General features: G+C 45.9%; 1 protein-coding gene across 1 annotated transcript in view; it reads left to right on the forward strand.

The window, feature by feature from the left end:
- The first annotated feature begins 534 nt into the window (after positions 1–534).
- The window catches only part of ST3GAL2 (ST3 beta-galactoside alpha-2,3-sialyltransferase 2), a 236,995-nt gene continuing 216,657 nt past the window's right edge, over positions 535–20,872 (forward strand). The window contains exon 1 of the mRNA XM_030203613.1: positions 535–786. The gene's annotated coding sequence lies outside the window, so the exon portion shown is untranslated. The remainder of the gene's footprint in view (positions 787–20,872) is intronic.

The raw sequence follows: 20,872 nt of genomic DNA on the forward strand, positions 1-20,872 counted from the left end.
GTGGCAGGATTACAAAGAAGTTAGCTCCAGATTAAAGTTGCTTGCCCATAAAATCTGTTTTGCTGTTCTGAGATCTTGCCAGGTACATGTTGTCACATTTCAGGATGAGTGAGCCCTTGAACCGTGGTGGAACAGCACTGCCTGTCTGCCTGCCTGCCCAAGGGAAAGACAGACAGACTGTAGCAAGCGGTGAGCAAGTCCCTGTAGAAGGGATTGCTCCAGTAGAGGCGTTGAGGGAAGCAGGAAGCTGTACCCAGAACTGGAAGCTGAAGCTGTGCTTGAAGCAGAAGCTGTGCTGGAGCAGGAACCAGGACTGGAAGCAGGAGCTGTGCTGGAAGCAGAAGCTGTGTTGGAGCTGCAACCAGGACTGGAAGCAGGAGCTGTGCTAAAACTGGAACCAGGACTGGAAGCAGGAGCTGTGCTAGAACTGGAACCAGGGCTGGAAGCTGAGGCTGAGCTGGAAGCTGGAACCAAGGCTGAAGTTGAAGCTGAGCTGGAAGCTGAAGCTTGTGTTGGAAGCTGAAACTGAGCTGGAAGCTGGAACCAGGGCTGGAAGCTGACGCTGTGCAGGACACTGGAACCAGGACGACCTGTTGCAAGGCAAAGAGGCAGAGAGCAGCATCTGCAGAAGAAGGCCCAGGGTGATGACGACAGTGAGTGGCGGAGCCGAGCAGGGTCAACCCAAATTCAGCCTCCCCCAAACGAGCATGCACAGCTGTTGGCAGGCCAGAGGAGGGAGCAGAACATAAGGCAGTGGGGTACGTCACACTAGACCCTGACGCACAGGTAAGGGAGCACGGGGGCAACCATGACATTTGAGAACTGAATTTGCCACTGTTGGAAACAGGATACTGGGCTTGATGGACCTTCTGTCTGTCCGAGTATGGCAGTGCTTATGTTCTTATAAATTTCTGACTAGTGTGCAACGTTGGGTACACAAATTATAGAATAGTGCCAATCGTGTGCCTAACTTAATTGTTAAATTAGGCACCAATTGGCCTTAAGTACCAATGTTGGCTAAGTGGCATTAATTGGGACTAATTTATAGTTACGTGTGTAACTGCACTTAGGTGCTGTTGTATAAACGTATCCCCTGATTCTATGTATTGCGCCTTAATTTCCATGCGGAAATCAAAGCATATTCTATAACAATGCACGCAACTTAATTGATCAACTAGCTAATTGGCACTATTAATTGGCTGTTAAGCAATTAGCCCTAATTGACATTAATTACGATTTATGCACAGAACTCGCTAAGAGCATGCTGTAACGTGGTGTGCATAAATTCCAAGTCGCACAGTTAAAAGGAGGCGTGGAATTGGCAGGTCGTGGGCGTTTCAAAAATCTATGTGCATTATTATAGAATACACCTCTCTGCGCCTAATTTAGATATCGGAATTTATGCCAAGTAAAATATCACCTAAATGGATGTGACCAAATTTGGTCGCGTGGAGAGACACTTGGTATTATTCAATATACCGCACTAAAATTTAAGCCTATTCGATAACATTTAGGCGTACTTTAGAGTATACTTGTGGATTTTTTAGCCGCCATATATAGAACCGAGCCCTTAGCGCCTAACTGCACTACGTTGCAGCTACAAAGAGGAAGTGTCTTGCAGTTGCACTTGTAAATTATAGAACACTATAACTGTCAACCTTAGGTGCAACCATTTACACCAGCCTTTGTCATGGTGTAAGTGTTTATGCCTAAAGTTAGGACCACGCATGCCGACTTATGCTATATTCTATGTATGGTACCTAAAATTAACACATGCTAGGCAATTATGCCTAAGTGTATTCTAAATACTGTGTGTAAATCTGTGCGTGGTATTTAGAATATGTTTAGGCATAGTTTATGTGACTGAATCTATGTGCGTCTATTTACACCAACAAAAAACCGGTGTAAATCCCTGCGTGTACATTTACGCTCACTAGCCCATATTTTATAATAATGCGTGTAGATTTTGGAATGCCCAGAAATGCCAAATTTCCACGTCCCCCCTAACCACACTCATTTTTGTCTGTGTGCGTTAGAATTTAGAATTACAGAATATGCTTAGCAATGTACGTGCATAAATTCTCATTTTTACCAATTAGTGCTCGTTATTGCTTGTTAAGAGCTGTTAACGCTTAACAGTATGTTAAAACAATCTACGTGCATAGTTATAAAATACGCCTAGTTTTACGTGCGGAACTGCACATAAATCTAGGCACGCTATATAGAATCCGGGGGTTAGGGAGGAATTCTGTATACAGTGCCAAAAAATAGGAGCTGAAAAGATCAGTGCTGAGCCCCTTTATTGAATACCGGCATAGCACACAGGTCGTACCTAACTTTGGGTGCCAACCTTACACTTGATAGAAACAAGTGTAAGTTCTGCACCATTCTATAACTTGGTGCTTAACTTTTGGGAACACCCATGACCCGCCTTTGCCCATCCCATGGACACTTTCCCTTTTGGGTTGTGCGCGTTAAAAGATAGGGAGCCAATTTTTAGAATAGCACACAGCAGGGGCGTATCTGAACTGCGGCGGTAGGGGGGGCCAGGGCCAGAGTGAGGGGGCACATTATAGCCGCCGCCGCCATTGCCGATCCCCCTCCCCCCAGCCGCTGCCATTGCCAATCTCCCCCCGCCATTGCTGTCGCCTACCTTCGCTGGCGGGGGACCCCAACCCCCGCCAGCCGAGGTCCGCGTCCTCCTGCCGCTGCCGGCTGCCTTTAAAAGAATTCCGTCAGCTGGCGGGGGACCCCCAACCCCCGCCAGCCAAGCCGAGGTCCTTTCATTTCTTCCACTAAAGCTGGCGCCGAAAGTTTCTTTTGAGTCTGACGTCGCTGCACGTTGTACGTGCAGGACGTCAGACTCAGAAACAGAATGAGCTTCATTCTGTTTCTGAGTCTGACGTCCTGCACGTACAACGTGCAGCGACGTCAGACTCAAAAGAAACTTTCGGCGCCAGCTTTAGTGGAAGAAATGAAAGGACCTCGGCTTGGCTGGCGGGGGTTGGGGGTCCCCCGCCAGCTGACGGAATTCTTTTAAAGGCAGCCGGCAGCGGCAGGAGGACGCGGACCTCGGCTGGCGGGGGTTGGGGTCCCCCGCCAGCGAAGGTAGGCGAGCAACGGAGGGGGAGGGTTGGCAGCGGTAGGGGGGTCCAGGGCGAAATCTGCGGGGGCCCAGGCCCCTGAGGCCCCACGCAGATACGCCCCTGGCACACAGGAGATCCACGAGCAACTTCAATTAAGCTGCCAGGAGCACAGAAAGGTTGAAGAAGACTGCTGCCTGCGCCGGAGGGAGGGAGGAAGAGAGGGGGTAAACGGAGTCCACGATCCTGGACCTTGCCGGGGGGGGGGGGGGGTTCAGCAGAGGGAAGATGGATGGAACTGGGAGGGGTGGGGAGCAGATGGAAGATGGATGGGACTGGGAGGGGTAGGGAGCAGAGGGAAGGAGCAAGAGATGGATGGGACTGGGAGGGGTGGGGAGCAGAGGGAAGATGGATGGGACTGGGAGGGGTGGGGAGCAGAGGGATGGACCAGGAGATGGATGGGATTGGGAGAGGTCAGGCACAACAGAGGGAAGGAGCAGAAGATGGATGGGACGGAGGGATGGTGAGCAGAGGGAAGGAACAGAAGATGGATGGGACTGGGAGGGGTGGGGAGCAGAGGGAAGGAGCAAGAGATGGATGTGACTGGGAGGGTGGGGAGCAGAGGGAAGCCTACTGGAAAGAAGACACTGCATAAAACAGAAGACACTGGGACCAAAGCGAATAGAAAAACTAACTGATCAGACAACAAAGGTTCAGAATTTATTAATTGAAATATGTCAGCTTTTTGAAATGTGCATCTGTGATATTTTGCCTGTAAATTTCAATTCCTTCCTCCATATTAGCATATTCATTTGTATATGTATATATGCAAATGAATATGCTAATATGCTCCGCCCATCCTTTGCCCCCCCCAAATGAAACAGTCAAACTACGCCTATGCATAGCACAAAGGGTAACTCCAAGGGAAACAAAACAAACAACCTGGAACAGAATGATAAACCAGATTACCACAAAGCACCAGAGTCAACCAGAGGAAATCACAGGTGAGGGAAGAGGGGTAATCAGACACACGCTGGAAGCAGCAAGCACACTAAGGGGCAGATGCACTAAGGTCCTCGGAAGAACCCTTCCCTTACCAATTCGCTAGAATCGCTAGGGAACGGCCATGCATCAAGGAAAAGGAATGCAAATGAGCTGCTCCTTGTAGCTTACTTGCATTCTCTATTCCCTCGGAAGCCAGTCGGCGGGTCGAGCATGCGCAGAGCAGCCAAGCGTTATATAGTAACATAGTAGATGACGGCAGAAAAAGACCTGCATGGTCCATCCAGTCTGCCCAAGACAAACTCATATGTGTATACCTTACCTTGAATTTGTACCTGTCCTTTTCAGGGCACAGACCATATAAGTCTGCCCAGCAGTATTTCCCGCCTCCCAACCACCAGTCCCGCCTCCCATCACCGGCTCTGGTACAGACCGTATAAGTCTGCCCTCCCCTATCCTCGCCTCCCAGCCACCACCCCCTCTTCCCCCCACCTGCTCCGCCACCCAATTTCAGCTAAGCTTCTGAGGATCCATTCCTTCTGCACAGGATTCCTCTATGCATATCCCACGCATGTTTGAACTCCGTTACCGTTTTCATCTCCACCACCTCCCGCGGGAGGGCATTCCAAGCGTCTACCACCCTCTCTGTGAAAAAATACTTCCTGACATCTTTCCTGAGTCTGCCCCCCTTCAATCTCATTTCATGTCCTCTCGTTCTACCGCCTTCCCATCTCCGGAAAAGATTCGTTTGCGGATTAATACCTTTCAAATATTTGAAAGTCTGTATCATATCACCCCTGTTCCTCCTTTCCTCCAGGGTGTACATGTTCAGGTCAGCAAGCCTCTCTTCATACGTCTTGGAACGTAAATCCCATACCATCCTCGTAGCTTTTCTTTGCACCGCTTCCATTTTTTTAACATCCTTCGCAAGATACGGCCTCCAAAACTGAACACAATACTCCAGGTGGGGCCTCACCAACGTCTTATACAGGGGCATTAAAACCTCCTTTCTTCTGCTGGTCACTCCTCTCTCTATACAGCCTAGCAATCTTCTAGCTACTGCCACCGCCTTGTCGCTCTGTTTCGTCGCCTTCAGGTCCTCAGATACTATCACCCCAAGATCCCTCTCCCCGTCCGTGCCTATCAGACTCTCCCCGCCTAACACATACGTCTCCCTTGGATTTCTACTCCCTAAGTGCATCACTTTGCATTTCTTCGCATTGAATTTTAATTGCCAAACGTTAGACCATTCTTCTAGCTTCTTCAGATCTTTTTTCATGTTTTCCACACCCTCCGGGGTGTCCACTCTGTTGGAAATCTTTACCTTGCAACCCTTCGGCAATGTCACTCACAAATATATTGAACAGAATCGGCCCCAGCACCGATCCCTGAGGCACTCCACTATTCACCTTTCCTTCCTCCGAGCGAACTCCATTCACCACCACCCTCTGGCGTCTGTCCGTCAACCAGTTCCTAATCCAGTTCACCACTTCGGGTCCTATCTTCAGGCCGTCTAGTTTATTTAAGAGCCTCCTGTGGGGAACCGTGTCAAAAGCCTTGCTGAAATCTAAGTAGATGACGTCCATAGCACGTCCTTGATTTAATTCTCCCGTCACCCAGTCAAAGAATTCAATGAGATTCGTTTGGCACGATTTCCCTTTGGTGAAACCATGTTGTCTCGGATCTTGCAACTTATTGGCTTCCAGGAAATTCACTATCCTTTCCTTCAGCATGGCTTCCATTACTTTTCCAATAACCGAAGTGAGGCTTACCGGCCTGTAGTTTCCAGCTTCTTCCCTATCCCCACTTTTGTGAAGAGGGACCACCTCCGCCGTTCTCCAATCCCTCGGAACCTCTCCCGTCTCCAAGGATTTATTAAACAAGTCTTTAAGAGGACCCGCCAGAACCTCTCTGAGCTCCCTCAGTATTCTGGGGTGGATCCCGTCCGGCCCCATGGCTTTGTCCACCTTTAGCTTTCCAAGTTGTTGATACACACTCTCTTCCGTGAACGGCGCTCTATCCACCTCATTTTCAGGTGTACTTTTGCCAGTCCCTCTTGGTCCTTCCCCAGGGTTTTCTTCAGTGAAAACAGAACAAAAGTATCTATTTAGCAAATTGGCTTTTTCGTCATCTTTTTCTACATAGCGTTTTGTTGTATCTTTTAGTCTCACAATTCCATTTATAGTCTTTCTCCTTTCACTAATATACCTGAAGAAGTTTTTGTCTCCCCTCCTTACATTTCTAGCCATTTGTTCTTCCGCTTGCGCCTTCGCCAGACGTACCTCTCTCTTGGCTTCTTTCAGTTTCATCCGGTATTCCTCCCCGTGTTCCTCCTCTTGAGATTTTCTATATTTCTGGAACGCTAACTCTTTAATCTTGATTTTCTCAGCCACTTGCTTTGAGAACCATATCGGTTTCCTTTTTCTCTTGCTTTTATTTACTCTCCTTACATAAAGGTCTGTGGCCCTGTTTATTACTTCTTTTAGCCTGGACCACTGTCCTTCCACTTCTCGTATGTCCTCCCAGCCCATCAGCTCCTTCCTCAGGTATTCTCCCATTTTGTTAAAGTCAGCTCGCTTGAAATCCAGGACTTTGAGTTTAGAGTGGCCGCCATGCACATGAGCCGTTACATCAAAACAAACCGTTTGATGGTCACTGTTTCCCAGGTGTGCAGCCACTCGGACATTTGACACACTATCCCCATTCGTGAGCACCAGATCCAATGTGGCTCCCTCCCTCGTGGGTTCATTCACCATTTGTCTGAGCAGAGCACTTTGGAAAGCATCCACAATCTCTCTACTTCTTTCCGATTTTGCAGACGGAACCTTCCAATCTACATCCGGCAGATTAAAATCTCCCAACAACAGCACCTCTCTTTTCTTCCCCAACTTTTGAATATCAGCGATCAGATCTTTATCTAGTTCTTCCAATTGTGTCGGGGGTCTATAGACAACACCCACGTGGACCAAGGTTCTATCCTCTCTTTTTAAGGTGATCCATATCGCTTCTTCCTTTCCCCAGTTCCCTGTCATTTCAGTCGCTGGGATATCATTTCTCACATACAGAGCTACTCCTCCACCTATATGTCCCTCTCTATCCTTCCTAAAAAGATTATAGCCTGGTATGTTTACATCCCATTCATGGGAACCATTGAGCCATGTCTCTGTGACTGCAACTATGTCCAAGTTAGCCTCCAAAATCAGGGCTTGAAGGTCATGAATTTTATTGCTTAGACTGCTCTGCACATGCCAAGGACTCCTTCACTCAAAAAAGAACAAAAAAAAAAAAGGATGTCCCTGACAAGCAGGAAAATTGTCAGCAGCCTGAAACCTCAGAAGAGAAACAGTGCTGAAAAGAGTCCCAGTTAATTTAAGTGCTACTGCTCTTGGTTGTGTAACATTTCCATTGTTTACTGCTTTGATGTTAAAGGCAGGCTTACATCAGGCAATTAGGAAGGACTTCTCTGAAGAAAAAAAAATCCAAGTGCTGGTCAGGAACGTCTAACAAGAGCTGGACATCTTTCTGCAGCTTTTGTGATGGGCGTCCTTCTTGGACGTGTTTTTCTTACCTGCAATTAGGAAGGACTTCTCTGAAGAAGAAAAAAAAAAGGACGTCCCTGTTTTTCTTACCTGCCTGAACTGAGCACAACCACAGTTCTCTCAACAGTCCCCTCCACGGTTGTTTTCATCTTGTCTCGCTCAGCCAATCCCAGTGTGTTTAGCTGATACTGGTAATAGCTAAATGCGCTGTGATTGGCTGAGAGAGACCTGGAGGGAGGGACATCCAAAAAGTTTTGATTTGGACGTCCTCGCACATCCCGATCTTGTGTGTGTGTGGGGGGGGGGGGGGCACAAACTGAAAACAACCTTGGAGGGGACTGTTGAGAGAACTGTGGTTGTGGTCAGTTTAGGCAGGTAAGAAAAACAGGGACATCCTTTTTTTTTCCCAGAGAAGTCCTTCCTAATTGTAGGTAAGAAAAACACGTCCAAGAAGGACGCCCATCACAAAAGCTGCAGGAAGATGTCCAGCTCGTGTTAGACGTCCCTGATGAGCACTTAAACATGGCTAGGCAGTGAAGGACGTCTATAAAGGACGTCCCTGATGAGCATTGGACGTTTTTTCCCCGATTTTTTTTTGTTACGTTTATAGAAGTTTTTAGAGGCTGTGCAGCCCCAACGAGAGGTACAGACCTTCCGTTAGATTTTCCATGGTTAGGCAATCGGAAAACGGTAGTACATCTCATTACAATACGATTTATACACATTGGGGTACTAATTTGCTCATCTGCATTCCGTTTTTGTTAGCTGCTACCGTGATCAGAAAACGGGTCGGAGAAGCATTTAGTGCATGCCACGGTTTACTATTTGCTCGTTAATGGCTCGTTAAGTTTAGTGCATCTGGCCCTGAGACAGAGCAACAGAAGGCTACAGCAAGGAAGGAGAAAACAAATCCACAACACACAGAGCAAAAGCTCAAACAGCACAAAGAAAGGCTTACTACTACTACTTAACATTTCTAGAGCGCTACTAGGGTTACGCAGCGCTGTACAATTTAACAAAGAGAGACAGTCTCTGCTCAAAGAGCTTCAGCAAAAAACGAAGGGTAACACCAAAGCAAGGGTTGTTGAGAAGGGTAAGCTTAAGTAGATCAGACTGACGTCAGCTCAGCCCAGACGGGCCAATCAGGAATGGTTCTAGGCATTCCCCTGTCTGACTAGCAGAGTTAAACAGAATCATAACAGGCAGGATGATGATAAAGCAATGACATAGGAGACAAATTGCTACTAACTACTGTAACCGGGTCACCCTTTCAGGACCCAGCCAGGGCTGACCCTGCTTAGCTTCCTTCCAAGTACCAAGTGGGTGGAAAGCTTTACTCCACGGTCCAGCACTCATTCAACACTCTCAGGTTCCAGCTCTCTTTGTATATGATCATCACCCTCTGTTCTCCTCCTAACAGGTTTCATTGACAAACACACAGCAACTCCAATGCTTCTTATAATTAAGAATTTTATTTGGCTTAAGCTTTAGTCACACAATTCCTAACCTTCATTGTGCACTTAGCCCTTTAACACAGTCCAGAATACCTCTCCAAGAGGTCCCTAATGTGTGCTCAGTCTCTTAGGACACTGCTCCCACTACCCAGCCAATTATCAGTTGCAACAACTTTGTAACATCAGAGCATTTCATCACAGACCCTGCTTGAACTCTTCAGCAACCTGCCAGGATTATTAGCTGCATAGCATCAAGACACTTAGCCAGTTATCAGCTCCATCAGCCTTATAACATCAGGGCATTTAGTACCTTCCTGGTTTTGAGAGGCTCCTCATGACCCTCCTTCCTTGAGACCTTCTCTCCCAGGCACCAGGCATACCCCATCAAACAGTAAACATTAGGCATCTGGCTTCCCACTCCTTTCTCTCTCCACTGGGAGAAAGGAATTTATGAGGTGATCAATAATCCTCCCCACCTCTTTAGGCCCTGCCCCCTTGGTTCCAGTCAGGTCTCAGTCTAGAACTCTCCTTCGCTACCTTTCCCTCCCCCACTTTGATAGCTCCACCTGGTGGCCTCCATAGGGAAAAGCTGATCCTATGACATGAGCGCCCTCTAGCTGTCCCTTCAGGGTATAACCCAGATATTCCCTTGGAGCTCCCTCTACTGGCTCTATCCTGGCATTTTCCCAGTTTCTTGTAGAAGATCGCCCTCTGGAGGCTTCCTTGGGGTAGGGCAAACCTGTGTCTATCACACTACATGTAGTTGATCTCTCAAATAGGGCTGAGGGATACCCTTAGGCTGGTGCACAAACAATTTATTTAAGGTCCATGGCTAAAACTCCTTACACTTCTCAAATATAAGGGAAATAAGACTGCTGTGATGATTTTGGATGAGAAGCGCAGGGTCCCGGAACAGCACCACATAGGCCAACTTGTGGCTTGGGTCCTTTTCTCCAAGCTTATTTAATCATCACCTCACTGTGACATGTGGCCAAAGGGGCATGCCCTAAGGGGCACACCATACCACTTGAGAGCCACGGTGGAAGGGTGCTTGGGTGCATAGGGAGAGGAATGGCCAATAGGAAAAAGGAGGTGATGATGCCCCTGTATAAAACTCTGGTGAGACTTCATTTAGAATATTGTGTACAATTCTGGAGACCACACCTTCAAAATGATATAAACAGGTTGGAGTTGGTCCAGAGAGCAACTACAAAAATGGTTGGTGGTCTTCATCATAAAGCATATGGGGAAGACTTAAAGATCTCAATATGTATACTTTGGAAGAAAGGCAGGAGAGGGGAGATATGATAGAGATGTTTAAATACCTACGTGGCATAAATGCATAGGAGGTGGGTCTCTTTCAATAAGGGAAGGTCTGAAATGAGGGGGCATAGGATGAAAGTGAAAGGGGAGAGACTCGGAAGTAACTTGAGCAAATACTTCTTCACAGAAAGAGTAGTGAATTCATGAAACAGCCTCCTAGTGGAGGTGGGGGAGATGAATACTGTATCTGAATTCAAAAAAGCTTGTGACAGATACATATAGGGTTACCATATGTCTGGATTTACCCGGACATGTCTGGGCAACTGGGCGGGTTTTGCCAATCTGTCTGTTTATCCGGATTTCTGGACAAACGCTCGCCAGCCTGCCTGTTTGTCCAGAAATCCGGACAAACGGGCAGATTGCTTGCTTCCTCTCCCCTTACCTCGCGACTTCAACTCTCGGTGGCCATTTTGAATCGGCACCGAGATCACGAACAGGAAGGATGCATGCAGGGCAGCGCTCCGGGCAGGAAAGAGGGGGCGCTTTCCTGCCTCGAAGAGGTCACTAGACCACCAGGGCAGTAGTAAGGGGAGGAGAGTGACGGAGTGTGTGATGGGGAGGGGAAAATGTGACGGGGCGGAGCGAGGGCATCAAAGGGGGTGAGGCGGGGTGTGAAAGGGGGCGGAGTGAGGCGTCAAAGGGGGCGGGGCATGTGTCCTTTTTGGGGGACAAAATATGGTAACCCTAGATATATAGGATCTCTAAGGGAGAGGAATGGATAGTAAATGACATGGATGGGCAGACTGGATAGGTCATATAGGACTAGATTCTATATATCATACCTAAAAAATTGGCGTAGAAATGAAATACGCCTAGATGTATTCTATAAAGTACATCTAAATTTAGGTGTACTTTGTAGAATAAGCCAAAATTTCCACGTGGTTTACAGATTATGCTGAGCGCCTGTCCGCATGACTAAATTTACTCACAGGCAGTTACGCCAAGTAAAATTGGTGTAAATACAGATGCCTAAATTACGTGTGGACCGGGTGTATTCTGTAACAACACACACAGATTTTAGAAATGCCTATGGCCATGCCCCCTTTTCAATTATGCAACTTAGAATTTACGTGCATCATGTTATAGAATACACTTAGTTCTGCATGTAAATTCTAATTAATGCCAATTAGTTTCAATAATTGCTTGTTAAGTGGCAATTAGCACTGATTGGCATGATAACTAATTAAGTTGCACGCACAAATCCAGAATATGACTAGATTTGCGCACGAAACTTAGGTCGGGCTGTATAGAATGCAGGGGTTGGTCTTTATGTGTGTTCATTTTTCTGTTTCTATTAAAGATTCCCTAATTATACACATGCAATTACAGTCCATTGAGACTAGATTTAGAGCTAAAAATCTAAATTTGTTACATTTTCCACAGACTAGATTATTAGCTCCTGAAACCTCGTTAAATAAATATTTCAAGGACATCTTAGCTCTTGAAAATGCAGAAGAATTTTCTATTGCTAGTTGTTAATATATTCCTAATAAGCAACTGACTCCTAATGCAGCTGCTGGGGAGATGGATGTCTTGTTACCATGTGATAGTTTGCACTTGATAGAATTTATTAAAGATTCTCAAGACACCATCTTAACTAGAGCTACATTATGTGTAATTGTTCTGACAGAGACCAATAAACAATTGGTTTTGAGATTTTACTTTAGGAAAAAAAAATGTTTTGAAGGCCCTAAGGCTTAGACTTCTTAAACCTTACCTGGTTTGGGAGGCAGGAAAGAGGTAATCTTGGAAAATTCCCTCCTTACTGTTGTCTTGGCGTAATCCAGCATCTGGGTGCAATGTTCCCTCTAAATTGTATGGGAGTACAGCTGCACATGGAAAATAAGCTGCTGCAAATGAAGTTTAAGTGCCACATGCAAATGAACACATGTTGCTCAGACCTGTGCCAGTTTGATGCTTTGACTGAAAAAAAAAATTTGCCATAAAAGTTTCTTTTCCTTTTTTTGTTACTTGAGCCATATTAGCAGGTGATGCTGCATGCTTATCGGCATTTGTAAATGATTCCATGCCATAGCTTCCAGTGAGGGCCAGCCTAGCTATTAGGAAAGAATATTAGGGGCCCTAGACAGATCTTCAGCCTTGCACTCCCATCAGGAAATTTCTGGCCTGTAGCTCATTTCCCTTCCCCAAGAGTTTCATAGTTGAAGTCAGCTATCATGATGATCCCACAACAATTCTCTAAAAATATATAATTGAACATCATTAAATACTGAACTTGCTGCCCCTTAAGAAGGTGCTGCTCTAGGCAACTACCTAGTCTTTCCAAGTGGTTGAGTTGGCCCTGCTTCTGGTCTGTCTTTCTTTTATAGCTTGGTCTGAGATTTAAAATATCGAAGCGCAGCTTTTAAGATAACGAAAACAATATGCATCTGAAGAAGAAAGTCTGCTACCAATTCAAGGAAGAATGTCTGCATGAACTTTGGAGGTTGACATGCAGTATAGAATTTTAGGGGACATTAATAAATATGATTGGAAGAGTTGCAAACTAATTAGTACCATATGCAAGCAAGCAAAATCCAATAGCAAATGGGTTTCTGGAAAACTCTGAAAGCTGGACTTCTTAAAGCACCACTTACTGCAAAAAAATTCACATAAGAACATAATATAAAAATAGCCATACTGGGTCAGACCAATGGTCCATCTAGTCCAGTATCCTGTTTCCAACAGTGGTCAATCCAGGTCACAAGTACCTGGCAGAAACTCAGTTAGAACAATATTCCATGCTACAAATCCCAGGGCAAGCAGTAGCTTCCTCTATGTCCATCTCAATAACAGACTATGGGCTTTTCCTCCAGGAACTTGTCCAAACCTTTTTTAAACCCAGATATACTAACTGCTGTTATTACATCCTCCAGTAAAGAGTTCCAGAGCTTAACTATTCATTGAGTTAAAAAATATTTCTTCCTATTTGTTTTAAAAGTATTTCCATGTAACTTCATTGTGTTCCCTAGTCTGTACTTTTTGAAAGAGTAAAACAATCGATTCACTTCTACTTGTTCTGTGCTACTCAGTATTTTATAGCCCTTAATCATATCTCCCCTCAACTGTCTCTTTTCCAAGCTGAAGAGCCCTAACCAAGGATATCCTTATTGCAAAAAATTCACATAATATCTGCAAATGGAAGAGTAGCTTAACAATTAGTGCAGTGGCTTGAGAACCAGCAGAGCTGGGTTTGATTCCCGCTGCAGCTCCTGATGACCTTGGGCAAGTTACTTAAACCTCGGTTGTCACAGCTACAAAATAAGTACCTGTATACAATATGTAAGCTGCTTTAATTGTTAACCACAGAAAGGTGGCATATCAAATTCCATCCCCTTTCCCTAAATAAATTAACACAGAGCCAGTGACAGGAAATCATTAAGTCATTATTAACTGAAAGCTGCAAGGATAAAGAACACAGTTGATGCTTATCCATTTACCAAAACCAAAATTATGCAATTACAGTATCTTGGCCAACTTCCAGAGAAGTTCAAAAAGTAATGGTGGTGTTTCCATTTCCTGTTGATTCTACAGCTGTAGTCCATTTTGTGGAATGAGTTAGTGATCACTGTGATGCTGGTTTCCTTTAAGATGAGCTTAAAGATGGGCTGTTTTGACAAAGATTCTTTTCAACCTCGCAACATTTTATAGGATTTCTCATGAGCAAAAGAACAACTCGAAATATTACCAGCAAGATGTAGCACAGTACTTAACAAGTCCAAAGGCAGTGTTAAGGAAGATTTGCATAAACCAGTATGTGGGTATCTATGAGGGAGAAAATGAAGACAGATGCAATGCAGAATTTTGAAAATATGGTTTCAATTATTATTATGCAGAAAATGGGTCAATGACCAATCTCTCCTTCTGGACATTTGTATATTTCAGTTGCAAGATGATCCAGCCTGATGAACCAAATTAAAAAACAAAAGCAAGGAACAGTTTAGAAGTAGACCACCTGGAAAGCCTTATGAGGGTTAACCTTTATTTAGCATCAGCACAAAGAGTTAATTCCGACAGTGCTTTTTCTTTTTGGAAAAGGGGTAAAATTGGACTGTGTAATGTGAAAGATGTTAGGATATAAAAAACTAGTGGAACCATGCCCGTTTCCTCAACAATGAAACGGGCCCTAGGAAGGCTGTCATGTAAGCTTTTTTTTTCTCTCTCCCCTGCCCTCCCCTCCATGTCCAGTGATTCTCCTCTTCGCTGCCCTCCCATCCGTGTCCCGCGATTCTCTCCTCTACTGTCCTCCCATCCCATCCATGTCCATCAATTCTCCTCTGCTCTGCCCTGCCCTCCCCTCCCCATCCCTCAATGTCCCGCGATTCTCTCCTCCCCTCTATTTGTACCTGAACGTTCTCTGGTTGGCTGGCGCTGGCTTCCGTTCCATTCATAACATCCCTCCTGATGTCAGCTCATCTCCAGCGTTCCCTTCCCTCTCATTGTTCCGCCCTCTGAAGTCATTACGTCTTGACGCGCGGGCGGGACAGTGAGGGGGAATGGAACGCTGGAGGCTGGCTGACGTCAGGAGATGTTACGAACTTAGGCAGCCAGACGTGGAACGTTGGAGGTGCAAATTATTATATAGGATATTAACATGGGACAGCATAAAATATTTAGAGGCCCTTTTACTAAGCTACGCTAGGTGCTAATACCTTTCTAATGCAGCTTAAAACAGTGTATTGCGGGATGCACTCAGGCATCCTGTGGTAACTGCCAAATCTGTGTACGCTAACTGCGTGGTAAACAATATTTTAATGTTATTTTTGAACGGTTCTGTCGGGGGATGGAGTAGGGTCACCGAGAGACTGATTCAGGGCCGCTGGGCCCGGGGCAGGGATGCTGTCGCCGCCCCCCTAGATCATCACCGCTCCTTCCCCCCAGGATCGCCGCTGCCCTGCCAACAGAAGAATGTAGCGCTGCTCTTCACTCCATCCCTGCCCAGCCCCTTTGGCTGCTTTTTTTCTCTCATCACACATGCTCGGGGGATGCAGCTGCTCGGCACGGAGGTAGAGGCGAGTGAAGAGCAGCGCTGGAGGGGGGGCCCGGTCAGAGTTTTCTCTCTCCTGCTCTCCTCTCTCCTTGGGGTCCGTCAGGAACAGGAGAGAGAGAGAGAGAGAGACCCCGGCACCGGGCCCTCCTTGGAGGTTGGGCCTGGGGAATTTTGCCCCCCTGCCCCCTTTCTCGGCACATACTAAGGGCTAGAATCTATACATGGTGCCTAAAAATTCCATGCGGAAAAGAAATACACCTAGGTGTATTCTGTAAAGCATGCCTATATTTTATAGAATAGGCTTAAATTTCCACGCGGTGTATAACATACGCCGAGCGCCTCTCCACACGACTAAATTTAGTCGTGGCCATTTACACCATGTTTTACTTGGCATAAATACTGATGCCTAAATTAGGCACAGAGGGCTAGATTCTATTTATCGCACCTCGATTTCCGAGCGGAAATGAAAGTGTATTCTATAAAGTATACTTTAGTTTAGGCGCATGTTGTAGAATACGCCGAGTGCTGCTCTGCATGACTAAATTTAGTTGCAATCAATTACACCACTAAATCTTGGGGTAAATCCCGATGCCTAAATTACGTGCAGAGCGGGTGTATTCTATAACAATGTGCATAGATTTAGAAATGCCTATGACCCGCCTATTCTACTCACATAACCACGCCCACTTTTCAACTATGCGACTTAGAATTTTACGCACACCATGTTACGGAATATGCGTAGCAAGTAGTGTGCTTAAATTCTAATTAATGCCAATTAGTGCTGATAATTGCTTGTTAACATCCAATTATCAGCGCTGATTAGTTTAACTAATTAAGTTATGCACATTGTTATGGAATATGCTTCGATTTCTTTGCGGAAATCTCAGTGTGCTATATAGAATCCCGGGGAGAGTGGCTGTATTCTATAACAAAGCGCATAGATTTTAGAAACGCCCATTCCCTGCCCATGGCCACACCCCTTTTCAACTATGCAACTTAGAATTTAAGTACACCGCATTACAGAATATACTTAGCGAGTTGTGTGCCTAAATCTTAATGCCAATTAGTGCTGTTAATTGCTTATTAACATCCAATTGACAGCGCTGATTTGATAGTTAACCAATTAAGTTACACATACTGTTATAGAATTCGCTTTGGTTTCCACATGGAAATTAAGGCACAATATATAGAATCTCAGAGTAACTGCTTAGCACAGGATTACTGTGTGGCAGTAATTTGTTTTAATGGCCATACACTAATGGCATCATTAGTGCATAGCCGTTAGTACAAACAATTTTAAAAATTGACCATTTTACAACTGCAGTAAAAAATGACCTTAGTGTGTGGGAAAGCAAAACCCACACAAGGGCGTGCTAAGGCCAATTTTTACCACAGCTTAATAAAAGGACCCTTTAAATAGTAAAATTAATTTGTGACTCACACTTTCAGCAAAGTTCTAGGTGAGATAATTATATTATATCAACTATTAACAAGGTCACAAAATGTACATAATTAATATATATTAATATATAATACCTAATTAAGCGAAGAGAAGCTCGAAAAGCCATCAGGAAAGCAAAGCGGCAAATGGAGGAAAAGATAGCTAGTACGGTAAAATTGGGGGACAAGACCTTTTTCAGATATGTAAGTGACAAGAGGAAGTGCCATAATAGCATTGTGAGGCTCAAACCTGAGGGGGAGAAATATGTGGAAGATAAGGATAAAGCTGAACTGCTTAATGATTATTTTAGCTCTGTGTTCACGAATGAAAGACCGGGGGTAGGGCTGCAGAAAACAAAGGCTAAAGGGGATGGATGTGTGGTAGACCAAGACCCGTTTACAGAGGCCTGTGTTTGTGAGGAGCTTGTCAAACTAAAAGTAGACAGAGCGATGGGGCCTGATGGGTTACACCCGAGGGTGCTTAATAAGGAACTCAAGTTCTGTCGGCTCCGCTGATGGACCTCTTCAATGCTTCCTTAGAAACTGGAGTGGTCCCAGTGGACTGGAGAAGGGCAGATGTGGTTCCTTTGCACAAGAGTGGAAGTAAGGAGGAGGTTGGGAATTACAGACCTGTCAGTCTGACCTCGGTGGTGAGTAAACTAATGGAAACGCTTCTAAAGAGGAGGATTGTGACATTTTTTGAACTACATGGAATGTGGGACCCGAGGCAGCATGGCTTCACTAGTGGCAGATCGTGTCAGACGAATCTGACTGTCTTCTTTGACTGGGTGACCAAACAGTTGGATGTGGGAGGGGCGCTTGATGTGGTATACTTGGATTTCAGCAAAGCCTTTGACATGGTTCCGCACAGGCGATTGATAAATAAATTGAGTGCCCTCAGTGTGGGACCTAAAGTAACTGATTGGGTAAAAAATTGGTTGAATGGTAGGAGACAGAGGGTGGTGGTAAATGGAGCTTGCTCTGAAGAAAAGGATGTCGTCAGTGGAGTACAGCAGGGATTGGTCCTAGGGCCGGCTCTTTTTAACTTTTTTGTGAGCGATGTTGCAGAAGGGCTGTCTGATAAGGTTTGTCTCTTTGCGGATGATACTAAACTCTGCAACAGGGTGGACATCCTGGAGGGTGTGAATGACATGAGGAAGGACCTAGCGAAGCTAGAGGAATGGACCGATATTTGGCAACTAAGGTTTAATCCCCAAAAATGCAGGGTCATGAACTTGGGTTGCAAAAATCTGTATAGGGGGTGTAGTGCTTCAGTGTGCGAAGGAAGAGCGGGACTTGGGGGTGATTGTGTCTGACAACCTTAAAGCTTTCAAACAGGAAGAAAAAGCTACTGCCAAAGCCAGAAGGATGCTTGGGTGCATAAAGAAAGGCATGACCAGCAGGAAAAAGGAGGTGATAGTGCCGTTGTATAAGTCTCTGGTGAGGCCTCATTTGGAGTACTGCGTGCAGTTCTGGAGACCGCACCTATGGAAAGATATAAACAGGATGGAGTCAGTCCAGATGGCGGCTACGAAATTAGTAAGCGGTCTTGAATACAAAAATTATAGGGACAGGCTTATGAACCTCAACATGTATACGCTGGAAGGGAGGAGAGAGAAGGAGACCTGATAGAAACGTTTAAATATCTCAAGGGCATTTATGTACAGGTAGAGAGCCTTTTCCAAATGAAGGAGAGCTCTGGAATGAGGGGGCATGTGACAAAGTTAAGAGGGAATAGGCTTAGGAGTAACCTAAGGAAGTATTATTTCACAGAAAGGGTGGTGGAGGCTTGGAATGGCCTCCCGGTGGAGGTGGTGGAGTCGAGGACTGTTCCAGAATTTTAAAAGGCATGGGATAATCGTGAGGGATCGCTTAGGAACAGGAAGAATTAGGGGTTACAGAGGATGGGCAGACTGGATGGGTCATATGGCCTTTATCTGCCGTCATGTTTCTATATTGTGACAATCATCAAATACGTATAAATTCACAAGATATGACATTGTACCCTTCATAGTATCACCACAATTAAGGACCAGATTCAGAAAATGGTGCCACCTTAAGAGCACTGATCCCATCCTGAGATGAAGTGAGCTGGGAGGGGCGGAGTCAATACCAAGGAGTTTAAAAGACAGGGCCAGGATAAGGTTAAGGAGGCCCAGGGATGGAAGAACTGAAGCAAAGTCTGTGCCTTTACTGAATGTGTTTAGCTACTGTGACCTGGCTGAGATAAGCAAACTCTGTTTCTTATTAAGATTTGCAAGCCTTGCTGAGATCTGGCTGGAGCCAGACCTGAATCTCAGAAGACCTGAGAACCTACAGGCTGTGTTTGGGGCAAGACAGCCTCACCAGCCACAGACTGCTTGGCCTACTAACCAGAGGCCTATTCGAGACTTACTAAATAAGAGAAACTGTTGCATATGGAGTTCCTGGCCTGTGAGGTAACAGGTCTCAGGGCCCAGGTGAATAACTTAAGGGGCATAATTGAACGCAAACACCTATCTCCATGGGCGTTTATCTCCGAGAACGGGTCTGTGAAGGGGCGGGCCGAACCGTATTTTCGAAAAAATTGACGTTTTTGAGCTGGGCGTTTGTTTTTTTTAGCGATAATGGAAACTAAAAACGCCCAGCTCAAAAACGTCCTAATCCGAGCCATTTGGTCATGGGAGAGGCCAGGATTGGTAGTACACTGGCCCCCCTGATATGCCAGGACACAAACTGGGCACCCTAGGTCACTGCGGTGGACTTCAGAAAAAGTTCCCACATGCATAGCTCCCTTACCACGGGTGCTGAGCTCCCAACCCCCCTCTCCCAAAACCCACTACCCACAAATGTACAACACTACCATAGCTCATAGGGGTGAAGGGGGCACCTACATGTGGGTACAGTGGGTTTTAGAGGCCTCCCATTTACCAGCACAAGTGTTACAGGTAGGGGGGGATGGGCCTGGGTCCACCTGGCTGAAGTGCACTGCGGTACCCACTAAAAGTGCTCCAGGGACCTGCATACACGCAGGCCTCTAGGACTTGTTGCTGCTGTATAACATTGGCACACCAGTTGACACCTGAAGACTAATCTCTCCGAAAAAGTCCTTTATTGGAATAAGCACGTTTACTCACAGTTAACTGCAGAGGTTGTGCCCCACTGGCAATGAGTCTCCCTGGTACTGAGATTAGCAGTAGGTCAGAGCTGGCAGAATGCTGTACAATGCCCTCTTTCAGCCACATTCAAGGTAAGAACTAAGTTGTCTAACGTGGCTAACACAGGAAAGGGAACTAAAACTGGCTTACAAAAATGGCCACTACCGCATGAACTACAACAGGAAACACAACAGGGCACACTCTGACCCAGTAGGCAGGGGGAAAAGCACCATGGGAGAAGAGCCTACCAACTACCAACATCGTGAGACTGTAACACAAGCTAATGAAATCACGGAGCCCAATACCCTACCACAATGCAATGCTGATGTGACCCTGTACTGCACCCGAGACCACATCTGACCCAGGGAAAGGCTGTGAGAGGATCGAACACATTCTGCTGTCATGGAGGTGGGTACGGCATTTGAGGCTGGCATACAGGCTGGGAAAAAAGTTTTTATAGTGGGGGTTTTTTTGGTGGGAGGGGGTTAGTGACCACTGGGGGAGTCCGGGGACGTCATCCCCGATTCCCTCCAGTGGTCATCTGGGCAGTTGGGGCACTTTTTTGGGATTTGTTCGTGGAAAAAAAAGGGTCCAGAAAAAGTGACCCAAAATCGCGGTAAAAACGCCTTTTTTTTTTCCGATTATCAGCTACAGACGCCCATCTCTCCTCGGCTGATAACCACGCCCCAGTCCCGCCTCCTACATGCCCCCGTCAACTTTATTCGTTTCCGCGATGGAGTGCAGTTGGAAACGCCCAAAATTGGCTTTTGATTATACCGATTTGGGCGCCTTTGCGAGAAAAACGCCCATCTCCCGATTTGGGTCGAAATATAGGCGTTTTTCTCTTTCGATTATAAGCTGGATAGTAACATAGTAGATGACGGCAGAAAAAGACCTGCACGGT

Source organism: Microcaecilia unicolor, chromosome 5 (assembly GCF_901765095.1).
Source record: "Microcaecilia unicolor chromosome 5, aMicUni1.1, whole genome shotgun sequence".
NCBI lineage: Eukaryota > Metazoa > Chordata > Amphibia > Gymnophiona > Siphonopidae > Microcaecilia > Microcaecilia unicolor.